Source organism: Erigeron canadensis, chromosome 1 (assembly GCF_010389155.1).
Source record: "Erigeron canadensis isolate Cc75 chromosome 1, C_canadensis_v1, whole genome shotgun sequence".
NCBI classification, from domain to species: domain Eukaryota; kingdom Viridiplantae; phylum Streptophyta; class Magnoliopsida; order Asterales; family Asteraceae; genus Erigeron; species Erigeron canadensis.
In genome coordinates, this window is record NC_057761.1 from 30,015,393 (window position 1) to 30,028,066 (window position 12,674).

Below are 12,674 nucleotides of genomic sequence, written 5' to 3' on the forward strand. Positions count from 1 at the left end.
GATCTGCGCTAGAGAGCTCCTCGCCCTCAATACCTAGTAGGAGGAAAAACTCCCAACTAAACGTTCCTCCCTTCTACATCTTGAAAATCACCATAACTTGGTTCATTTGTGTCATAAATCATTATTTGAACCTATAGCTACAATTCAACAATCACATATTAAATGAAACTGTTAGATCGTATTGAATTTGTATTTTTCGTGTATATAATAAGCTTAGATTATGAAAGTTATATGTTAATATACATTGATAAGTGAATTGATGGGATGCTATTTTTTATAAAACATTATAAAGCAAAAGATCCAGTTAACTATATTTTAACTTATCATAGTCAAATCACTTTCTAAAGCTCAAATTTACTTAGTGGAGTGTTTTTTACTTTTTTAATATCATATGATGATCTTATGATAAATATTTTATCTGTTCAGGAATGAAACCCAATTATTTTGACGACATATCAAAGATGTGCCCATCATACTGTCTGGCAAAAGATCATGTTGTGGAATCACCCTCACAATTATACAAATTGTCACACATGCAATTTAATGACAAAAATATCACTACGACACTTAAATAATCAAACACACTTTTTGGTCAAAGAACAAAGATTATGGCTACTCTATAGAGCTATACTTTTGAAATCAGTGAAAGTTTGAATATCATTTGCACATAATCGAATAGAAGTAAGTAAAGTAAGTTACTGCCTCAGTGCCGTCTTCTGCGGGTTTTGAGCCCCAATACCTCGACGGTGTATGGGGTAGGTTAAGATATAGGCAGACCTTACCTCTACCTAAGTAGATAGGCTGCTTCCAGTTTCTATCTAAATGGTAGAAAAGGTCTTCCAACCTTTGCATGGGATGAGGATCGAACCCATGAGTAGACAAACAATAAAAGATGTTATAGAGTGGGGAACATAAAGCTAGAACGTAAACGACTAACCTTTATTAGCTTTGTTAATATAACAAATTAAGTTGTGAATATCATTTGCACATATCAACTTGTTTAATTTTGTAGATATGTAAATATGGACAATGGACATGTACATATATAGTGTTGTTACTTAAGTAATAAAGACGTAGCTTTAGTTTGGTTAGTGTATACATTTTATTGGATTCTATGAAAATTTCTCCAAACTCTCTATTTTGTTATGGTATTAGAGCATGTTTTTTTATCTAATTAATTTTATTCATTCATTGTTCAATTATAAATACTTACAATTTTTTTTGGCAAAATAGCGAGTAGTACTTCATCATTTCCTGTGAATTCTTCATCATTTCAGGCCAATATATATTTTCATTCATTTCACATTCAATTGTATCACCAGATACTTACGTTGCAATTAGTATCAAATTACTTGTACTCGCAAGCAAAAAGACATTAGTCATTAAATTTGAAAAGACTTTGCCCCTGTTGCCAATATCAGGCTACTCCAGCAGCTACCTCTTTTTTTTTTCAAATAGTTTATATGATTTCCTAAACAAAAACTATGATGCAAAAAATGAAGACACGCCAATGTGGAAAATCGAAAAACACAATCAAGAAACAGAGTTCTGGTGTTTATAATATACCATTTTACAATCTAAATTAGTGTTTAACCAAGATTAGTATCCATAAATTAGTCTCATTACGTAACAGTAAACTAATTTCTACCATTAGATTTCCATCCACAACCATCTTGGTTAAAAGAAACGGAAATTAAAATGCTAATGATAGATATAATAAAAGAAACTAAAGAAGCATAGTCTAATGCAACAATGTACTAACAAAAGATAAACGAGATTAATATGATGTCTTGCCTCCTGTAGCCGATCTTTTTATCAACCAGCTTCACCGTAGTCTTTCTTTTCCGCTGCTAGTGAAGAAACGTTGATCGCATGCTACCCAAACAAGACTGTCAACATACGGAACAACTTTAGTTCCGTTAAGGAACCTACCCCGAGCGGACGCTCTCATCTTAAACAATTTCACATTAGCTGTAACCATATTGTACAGAGCTAGAGGCTTATCATCAGCTTCATAAAGGAGGTCGTTATTCATTGTGAATCCAATTGGTCTTTTAATACCAGCATGATGTGGGAAAACATGGTATATCGCCCAGGATTCAGCCACCCCATACCCGTCCATCACCCAAACCTCACACGCACCGTCTAACAAAGTTTTCCAGACATAATACCCAAAACAAGTGATCGATGTTCATCATAATGTTGTATTGTAGCAGGAAGAGATATCTCATTGAAAGTTTCCATATTTAAATCAAATGCAACTATCGTTTCTCTAGTCATCCCCTCATCAATATAGCAAAGCCAATGAATATGTCCATTCTGCCCATCAGTACAAACTTCATTTTGATAGAAAATGCATTTAATGTGTGATGGAAAGCTTTGAGCGATTGATTTCCAATAACGCTTCCTCATACTATACACCTCAACCTTCAGCCAGGTTTTAAATGATAAAACACATGCATAACATGAGACTCTAGATCCTGTACCATTGCCCGTAAGCTTAACAACTATGTAATCATCAGTTTTGGGATCATACCCAAACCGTAAAAGGTTACTATAAACATGTGAGGAGTTGGGAATTAGAGTAGATAGTGGAAGAGGTAACAAGGCAGAAAGAGACGGTTCCAAATGGTGATAGCAGGAGTATGATATGCATTGTTTGCATAGCATACTAAGCCATTAACCGAACCAATAACAAGACAGGGGGTATACTTTACATAAATAGGGAGTTTAAAGACACTAGTGAGCTGGTGATGGGGAGATCGAGACCCGTGTACTGTGATTGGATGTTCTTTGACTGGTTTATTGCAAAAAGAAAAATGCTCCTTAAAAACCATGAGAATTTCTTCATCCTTGTTGTTATTATACATTGAATGATCAAGGTGGGATTTTATGAAAGATGGGTGAGATAAAAGAGCATTCCATGATTTGGAGACGCACCTCATTCGAGCAACAAGTTTTGCAGGTAACCGCATTACTATGTTGTTGCATAAAACATCATCAGGGAGGTTGCTCAAACTTGGCTGATCCTCTTTGTAATCATGAGCATTCTTTATAGAAATTCCTGAGGAGCATAGCACTATATGCAATACCATTAATACCCCGGAAGATTGCAATGAAAAGGTAACATAAAATACCAATTAAGACAATGTGAGTTATGGATAATTTTCTCGCCCTCAAAAAGTAACATCTAGTTTCTACATCTATGCAAAGATTGTAGCTCAAGAGTGTTCATGTCACTTCATGGACACGTGTTATAACTATACGTTTTTAAAGAGAGCATACAAATATTTATCATTTGGAGACACGTAAACGTTAAAATTCTCATGAATACATGTTATAATTTTGTGATATCTAAATCCCATATTCCCATAAACACCAATTTGCTTATTTGATCTACAGACAGTCACACCATTAAATCATAAAAAAAGCCTATGTCAGTTATATAATTGTCCATAACCTTGATTCTCAAATCATCATTGAGACTTGTAACGAAACTCCATGATTTACCCACATTTCCTAAAAACTGAAATCAGTATATTAAAGTGTAATTTGCAGCCCATGTATAATTATAGACTCTTGTAGAGTTGTAGATCATTTACAATTTAGGCCAATGCCTGGAATGAGTTATCATTTACTGAGGAAGATATGTTAAACGACAATAGTAATGATATCATCATGCATTATTTTCATAACATCAAAAACTCTTCGTGAATAATTGTACGACTTAATAGTATTTTTTAATATCCATATACACTGACCTAATTTTAAACACCCCCCCCCCCCCCCAAAGAAAAAAAAAAAAAATTAAAACCAGCAAAAAAATTACCTGACCCGTTACCCAACGTGACCGTTGACACAAGCTGACCTGACCTGTTACTCAATCGGACAACCTATCTTAAGTAACCATTCATTTTACCACTTTAACTAAGGCGAACACACCCCACTTCATAAAGGGGAAACTTACCAAGGTAACATAATATTCCAATCGCACCACTCCACATACTTTTTAATTATATACGATACACACAAAACTTTCAAATGCTGGTCCAATATACACCACGTAGTTGTTTTTAAAGAATTAATACACATCAAATTTTCAAATGTTGTTCGTATATGGGCATCGTTATTTTTATTTTAATTCCGTGTACCATCTTAGAACAACATCCAAAAGGTTTATACCGAATAAAATAGATATACAGGGGCACATTTTTGTATAGCAACATTTTTATGGCTAATATTAATAAACAAAAAGGCCTGGCTTTATTGAATTAACTCATTAAGCCATAAAATAAGCCCCCGGCCAAAAAGATCATTTCATCAAAAATACCATATACAGGGGATGGTTTTGTAAGCTTATTTCATTATTAAAAATTTAAGAAACAATGAGCCTAGCAAAACACTAGTAAAGAAAATGCCCTTTTTTTTAAATGAGTTAAAAATGGTGTTTTTTGCAAACAAAATAATACTAATAATAACCTAGGCCAAAATCCCCAACCCTCATTCTGAAACTTAACTCTCAAATATGAAAAACCATATTTGGGGGATTTAAGGTAGGAGGACTGGAACAAGAAACAAAACAAACAGAAAAACAAGTAGCTAACTAGTGAATATAAGTAGTAAGACCTGTCAATTTGTGGAAAAAACGGAGGAGACGAAACTTGAAAGGAGATAGACGCGGCTGCTTCCTCACACCCATTATTTAATTAATTATATAGAAATGTATTTTTGTGTCACACACAACTATTAAAACCAAACAAATGGGTTGGAAGTTGGAATCAACAGGCGAAGCAGACAAGGGTTCGATTTGCAGTTCTTTTCTATTTTTGATACTATCAATTCATCCAAAACAGTATTGGAACTCCCATTTTATTTTTTATTTTGTATCTTGTAATTCTATTTTTATTTTAAAGCAATTTTATCATGAGAATAACTTGGGTAAAAAATTAAAACCATGGCGATGGCGGGTTGATGGTGTTGTTAGAGGTGTGCTATTAAAAATTTAAAATAACAATAATGGATGTTAAAAAATACTGTAATTATTTTAAAGGTTAAAGCATATATTTTGTAAATAATTTCATTGAGTATATTATACATATGTTAGGTGAAAAGTTTAAAACTAATAATTTGAAAAAAAAAAAATAAAAAAAATAATTTTGGGTTGCTAATTTCATAGTTGGAAAAAAAAATTATAATATACTATAGATAAGATATAAAATGCAACTCAGATGATCAAACATGTCTTAAAACTCGTCATCTAACCTCTTTCTTTAAATGAAAACGAGGTAAGTTCCTTTCTTTGGGAACAATTCAAACTTCTAAGACTCCTTATAACATATACGAAAGAAGGTTTAGTCGCACCGTGTAAATGATAATATCAACCACTTGCTCTTTCTATCTTTTTCTTCATTTGAAATTGATGAAGATTACGCTCATGCCACAAAAAAGAAATAAAATTGATAGAAGATATTATAGTACTGTATATAGATAACAAGAGTAAGAAAAAGGCCAGTGTTGACCACATGTTTCAAGAAGCAATGCTTAGAAATAAATTGACTAAAATTTCTTCAATCCTGTTTCAATTATTAACTTAAAATTGATAGAAGATACTATAGGACTATATATAGGATAATATAGTACTTGTGTTCCAAACCATACATCAATTTCTCCAATTACAAAAAGAGAAGGAAAAAAAAAAAGAATATTGGCAAACACGAATCTATTCTAGAACAACAATAAAACACAATGCATATGACATACTAAATAACATATAGCGGTCTAAGACTCCGATGTTACGCCTCAAGGATAACTTGTGAAAGCCATTTCCAAAATGCCCAGGTAGTGTATATCCAAATGATAAATGTGACTATATATTTATCGTCAAAGCATTAAGTTCCATTTTCCATTCAGTTTATGCAGTTTTACTTGCCAAAAACGTATATAAATACATTTAAACACACGCATATATCTTAATACTTCACAGCAACATCTTCAAACAATTGAAGCCTTATTCAGTTATTTGTATGTTGTAATTTTGCAATTTAAGAATGCAGGTCTGGGCATCATTGCGAACGCTGCTCCTAATCATGGGATGAACTATTACATTTTCTCAACACATGGAACCTCATAATGCCACCTTGTTATGGCCCCTTTCGCTCTCTATCATTTTGAGAGGTAATTTTCCTTTTATTAGCCCTATATGTAATTATCTCTCTCTATCGATATCTCTATGTGTATACTAGTCATCAGACCCGTCCGTTAGACAGATAGTCTCAATATCTATATACATATTAAAACAGTAGGAATCCTAGCTTTTTAAAGACATCTTCAATTTAAAATTATTTTTAAAAATTGACACATGGGATAAAAGTTTATGTGTCATCTTTATAATTTTTTTACAATATTATTTAATAATAAATATCTCTAATATATGTTTTCAATTGTAAAACTCGATCACTTTCAAATCATAATATATATTCATAATAAATTTCTTAAAATTCTCTTCCTACCAAAAGATTCACTTTCCAAAACACAAAAAGAATTTGTTTTCGATCCTAAGGTTCGTTTATATATCTAAGTTATTTTAGAATTTTTTGTTGTCTTCCATAGTATATTTTGATTTTCTTTTTCCTCATGTTTTAGTAAGATGGAGACATCCATAAGACCATAACCATGTTTCCTTAATATTGTTACTTAATTTTTTGTTTTGCTTTTTACTTTATTTATGATGTTATTTTTAATGTTAGCTTAACAACATCATTTTCTTGAGTTAACTTGTCATTCAAATAACAATTAGGTACATCATATCAGTTATTTGACAATTAAATAAAATTATTTATCTTATAAAATTATAAAAGAAATCGTAAACTTCAATGACAATTATTTTTAGGCAAAGATAAAAAGATATTTAAAAGGTAGTTTTTGATTATTAGGCATATTTCTTTTTAACAACAATTACCAGTCATATTAAATATCAAATCTTCTTTTTAACTAAAAACAAGCACCATTTTATTTAGTTAATAAAATCACAACCGCAATAGAATATCAATTGATTGTTAAAATTTATATGATTTCAAGTAACAAATGTTATAGTTAACATGATAAAATCTAAAGGGTTTTAAGATTGTGAAAACTTTCTTTAAACTGATAAATTATCATCAAAAACTACAAGTTAAACGTATGAATACATGATGCCACCACATAATATTTAGATGAATTTTTATCAGTGTATATAAAACACAAAAACAAATTACTAATAATTGTTGACATTCTAAACTTTTAGCCGACTTAATTCAACTATATTTTTAAGCAACCGCACATCATGCGGGTAAAAGACCTAGTATATATATATATAGAGAGAGAGAGAGAGCCACCTTGATAGCAGGCTGGGCCAAGGCCCATCCTAAGCCTTCCCATGATGTTCAAAATCATATGTATAATTTGATAAAAATTTGATATATGTTCCATTGGCCCATCCCGTAAAACAAATAAGAGCTTGATTAAAGAATTCACTTGCACACGCAGAGACGGAAGTTGCATGGCCCGAGTCCCAAAAGCTCCACTTTTTTCTATTTTGCTTAAATAATAAGTCTTTATAAAACATCAATTTACCCCTTATTTAAGATTATATTTTGCTCATATAAATTTCTTTTCATATATACATAACGATGAAGTATTTAAAACATAAAAAGCTAGAATTAAAATGCAATATATACTTAATTTCAATGCTTTATCGTTATGATAATATTTTCGTAGTCGGTTGTATGCGGAGCTATATAAGAATAGACTTGACGAAAACCTATCTCGAAATGTATATTAGTATAATGTAAGCTACTATTTTTTCTTCATGATTTTAAATCATGGTCTATCCTAATATATTTTTGGCCTAGTTCTTAAATAGACTTTTATGGTTACTACTTTTTGGAGTGTGCTGACACCCTAATATACTAATTAAAGATTTGCTAAACGGTTGGTAGTTCCTATTTACATGACATTTTGGCCCACTCTGAAACAAAATCCTGGCTTCACCACTATATATATATATATATATATATATCAAAGGTAAATATCAAAATAATAAATAACAAAACGGGTGAAAAATAACAAAACATAAACAAAATACATTTGAAAGAGTAAACCCTTTTGTAATAGAAGAAGTAGTCATAATCAAATTACAATTGACAACAAACTAAATTAAAAGAGATAAAAAATAACAATAACATAACAGTTCAATATCAAGATAATAAACAAACACAAACAAAATATCAAAAATAATATTAAGGTGATTTAAAAAAAACTGTATGTTTTTTATTGAGAAATTTACTGAACTTGATTTGTTTAATTAAGATAGGAAGGAGAAATAATATGAATGAGAATGAGAATAATTAATAAAAATTTAGGTTGTATATATAATAATTGAAAAAATAGGGTAATTGGATAGTATTTATATATATATTAATTTATAAGGAGATTTTGAAAGATATTATATATCTTTAAAATATAAAAGGATTTGTTTTGATTGAAAAAGATTTATATAGAGTTTTAAATTATCAATTTAACAAGCAATCAAAAAAAAATTTAAAAAATCTAGAAAAAAAGGGGGGCTCAAGATTAATTAGGAGAGAGTTTTAGGTATAGAAAGAGTTTTAATGGGTATAAAATTTACCCCCAACCTTCTCTTTTAGACATAATATAGATATTTGATTATGACATAAAAGGAAGGCCTAAATTGACGATCTCAAACTTTTTCAAGATACTGGTGCTTGGATTCTTAGAGTATGTATCATAATCCTCTTGACCACTGCATCCTTGAGTTTTTTTTATGGGATAGAAAAATAAAAAATAAAAAAAACTATTTTGAATCTCCATTCATGAATATAATTTAAAAGAAAAGAAAGAAATGTTTGGAAAGCATGAGATTTTAAGTTCTAGCAATTTGATATAATTTGGATGGAAACAAAATGATAAATGTGTAAAAAAAAATACCACTCCATCCTTCAATCTTTATCTATTAAAGTATATAAGAATGATATATTTTCACAGTATATCTTTTTTTTCTCTTTGAACTCGAGAATATAATTAACCTTTTATTTACTTTTCTTGAATTGTTTTTATAAAAGAAAGTAAAAGAAAGTGAAAAAATTAAAACCAAAAAGGTATCTTTGAGTTTTTTTTCTTTTCTTAAAAGCAATAAAAGGAGAGAATATAAAAATTTAGCCCTTCTGTATTTAAGTTTTTCTAGCCAAATATGACATAATTTAGTAGAAAAACTAAAAAGTTACTCATTTACCCATATAAAAACTTACAATTCAAGAATAATAGGAAAAAGATGATTGTAAAGTTATAATTTTTTCTCTTTTCCTTTTCTTAAAAATCTCAAAAATGCAATTAACTTTTTAGTGTTTGTTTTTTTTTTTTTTCATTTCCTTCGTTTTCTTTTCAACTCGAAATGCATTTTTTGTATATAACTTCTTTTTCTTTCCTATCCTATTTAATTTTCTCATTTCTTATCTTATAACTTTAAATTCGGGAATGCATCTTTTTTCTCTCAAGTCAAGAATGCATTATGTGTATGATTTCTTTTCTTTTCTTTCCTTATTCATCATATCATTTATTTTCTTTTAAACTTAAAATTTAGAATACATTGTAATAAACGGGTTTTGAAGTATGAATCTAATAACATTTCATGTTTTTGATACATGCATGTTGCTGACCAGAATCTATACTATGCAATAATAAAGGTAGAATTGATTAATTGAAAAATGCACGACTTGGAATAACATTTGAAAAATGCGTTCGAGCTTGTTTATTACTAAATTATTAACCGAATAAAGTATCTTTTGCAGACATTTACATTAAAGTCATACCCGGCAGAGATCTCTCTTGTTGCTCTAATATTTGCAGTAGGGACATTACAAGGAGGTATAGTGACTATAATAGCTGAATGGGGAATAATGCGACATGGAGACTACAATGGGATGCTGGACTTGTGACTATCGTCTATGGTGTAAGGAGTTTGAAAAAACAATTTATACTCGTACACAATACATTAGTGGAAAAACAATTTATACTCGTACACAATGCATTGACAACTAGCTAGAGGCATGAGGCCGGATTGGGAAAACAGGTCCTCACAATCTTTCAATGGCCATACCACCAACCAATGAAACAGTCGAGGAAATCAATAAGAAATTAGTGACTAAAGTATGTTTGTGAGTGAAAGAGGAACACAAATCACTCGCACGTCGTTTAGAAGTTTTTCAATGGATTATACTGAAAATCATTTTCATTTTGGTGCAACTATATATTATGTCATTTCTATCACATCTACATTGCTAACGAAGCTCGATATGTCGATTTTTGCCTTTTTGGTTATGGTGCTCGTCTACACATGCTTGTACACACATGTAGCATTTACGCTCACGAGTAATGGTGTATGATTAATCTAAAAAAGACCAATTAAAACTAATATCTTTTCATATACTAAAGTAATCTATACATAAACAGAAACAATATAAATAATACACCAGATAGTAATTGAAGCTGGTGGTATGTTTAATACTTTTTACTACTAGGAAATTGTCGTTTAGCCACTCACAATTTAAAGAAGTGTTGCGACATTCTTAGCTGCAGTTTAACGACACCAACATTGCTATAGTTAGAAATTTACTCTACGGAAAGTCGCAAACAATGAAGTGTACTTGTTACATTTGGATGTGATTTCTCTTAAATGTGGGAAATCGAATAGGTAAGGACGTAAGGTAGAATTAATTAATTGAATAACACTTGAATGAAGACCTCATCGGAATGGGCCATATGGGTTGGGCTGAATATATGGCCCCATGCCCCATGGTCCTTTTTCTTTATTCTTTTCTAGTTTTCTTCTCTGAACTTTTTTTTTTTTGATGCATATCAATTATCAACTCATAAACTTATTTTCACTACCTTAATGCATCATAAAGATAACATATACTATACTATACCCTCAACTTTTCTTTTATAAAAATAATGAACAGAAGATTAATTAAGTCTTGTTATAATTAATTATTTGTTTACTTTCTTCAAAATATATTTAACATCACGAATCGTGTTGAAAACTAATATGAGGATCTTAATCACATTCAATATTTCATAAAGAAGCAAGTATTATACATTGACAATCGCAGATCTTAAAGTCGTTGTTATTAGAAAAAAAAAAAGAAAACAGTTAGTCCGTATGTATTAAATCACAATATTGACATTTGTGATTAGGAAACATGCTAAACAGACTTGTAAGTTACCACGTCATGGATGTTTATGACTTTATGTACAACATCATTTTAACTGTGCTAACTTGACAAGCCATTTTTCAAAAACAATATATTAGTGGACAAAATTTTCTGCGAACTATAATTGAAGTGTAACTACAAAAGTGCATGTGAGGTAGTTCTCTTGCGGAGATAATGCCTCAAAAAATTAATTAATTCTGAAGATAAAGGTCAACATTATGGGCATTTGGTAGTCAACTTGAACCAAATTAACAAAAAACTCCAATAGCATATATAGCTCCATATGTAGACTTTTTGGATGCACCATTAATGTACGTAAAGCTACTTCAATTCAACTAAACCTTTACGGTTGTATAAAATATAATACTTAGTATATGCTTATACTTATACCGTTATACATAATACATATAATACTAAGGTTCAGACCCGTCCAATGGACGAGTAGTCTCAAAATATATTAATTAAAACTAAAAAATTAGAATTCAAATATATTAAATAGATATACCGAAATCAACTTGAAAGTTTATGTGGTAAACATAGGTTGTGCCAAAAATAGTTTATTTTAACTTAACAAATTATGTTTATGTGATTTGGAACAAATAATTCACAAGGCTTGTTGAACTAGTTTATTAAATTATCCAGGAGCCGGGATGGATGTATTTTTTTTTATTACTATCTATAACTTTAATTTTATTATTGCTTAGTTTAATTAGTATAAGTTTAGTTAATTAATTTTCATTGTCATTTTAGTTGATCAAAATTAGTTTTCTTAATATTCTCAAACCAATTCAAATTGTGACAACTTGACTATAACCACAGACGTTACTCATTCGAACGATATCCACTTACCTTATTTAGTATAAGGTATTTAGGTTTATTTTTGATCGTTACTTTGACATCGATCACCCCCAACCCCCTCTTTTAGTTATATTATAGATACTTACACAAGATTAACAAATTTATTTAGCATGTATGAGTGAAAATATACATGTGGTCTTCATTGTGAATTTAATTTTGTTATTAGTTTATTAATTTTTCTTCGCTATATATAACAAAAGTTCAAATGACCTGTCTTTGCTGATTTTGAATTAAACTTGAGAAATCTTAATCTATAATTTTTTATAAAACAAAATGGCTTCTCTACTTTAGAAAATTCAATCACTTGTTTCAGTATCTTCAACCTATACCTAAATAACCTAACAAATATATTTAAAAAGGTTAATTTTTGCAACTTATTATTTTTTGCATCTAATCCTCGACTTATATTTAGAATGATAATTACGGTTTAATGTCTTATCGCCGCATCTCATGAAGGTAACCTAAACAACTTGTATTACCGTTGCGACATTTCACGCATTATAAACCGTTGATGCTGCAACGCGCGGACACTATTCTGGTCATATTCAA

The 12,674-nt window shown here is 30.2% G+C and overlaps 1 long non-coding RNA gene across 1 annotated transcript; it reads left to right on the forward strand.

Moving 5' to 3' along the window:
* The first annotated feature begins 5,784 nt into the window (after positions 1 to 5,784).
* On the forward strand, positions 5,785 to 9,740 carry LOC122596793. Its single transcript, XR_006323384.1, has 3 exons — positions 5,785 to 5,838; positions 6,054 to 6,174; positions 9,717 to 9,740. It is a non-coding gene; the product is annotated as an uncharacterized LOC122596793 (long non-coding RNA).
* Positions 9,741 to 12,674: the final 2,934 nt, after the last annotated feature.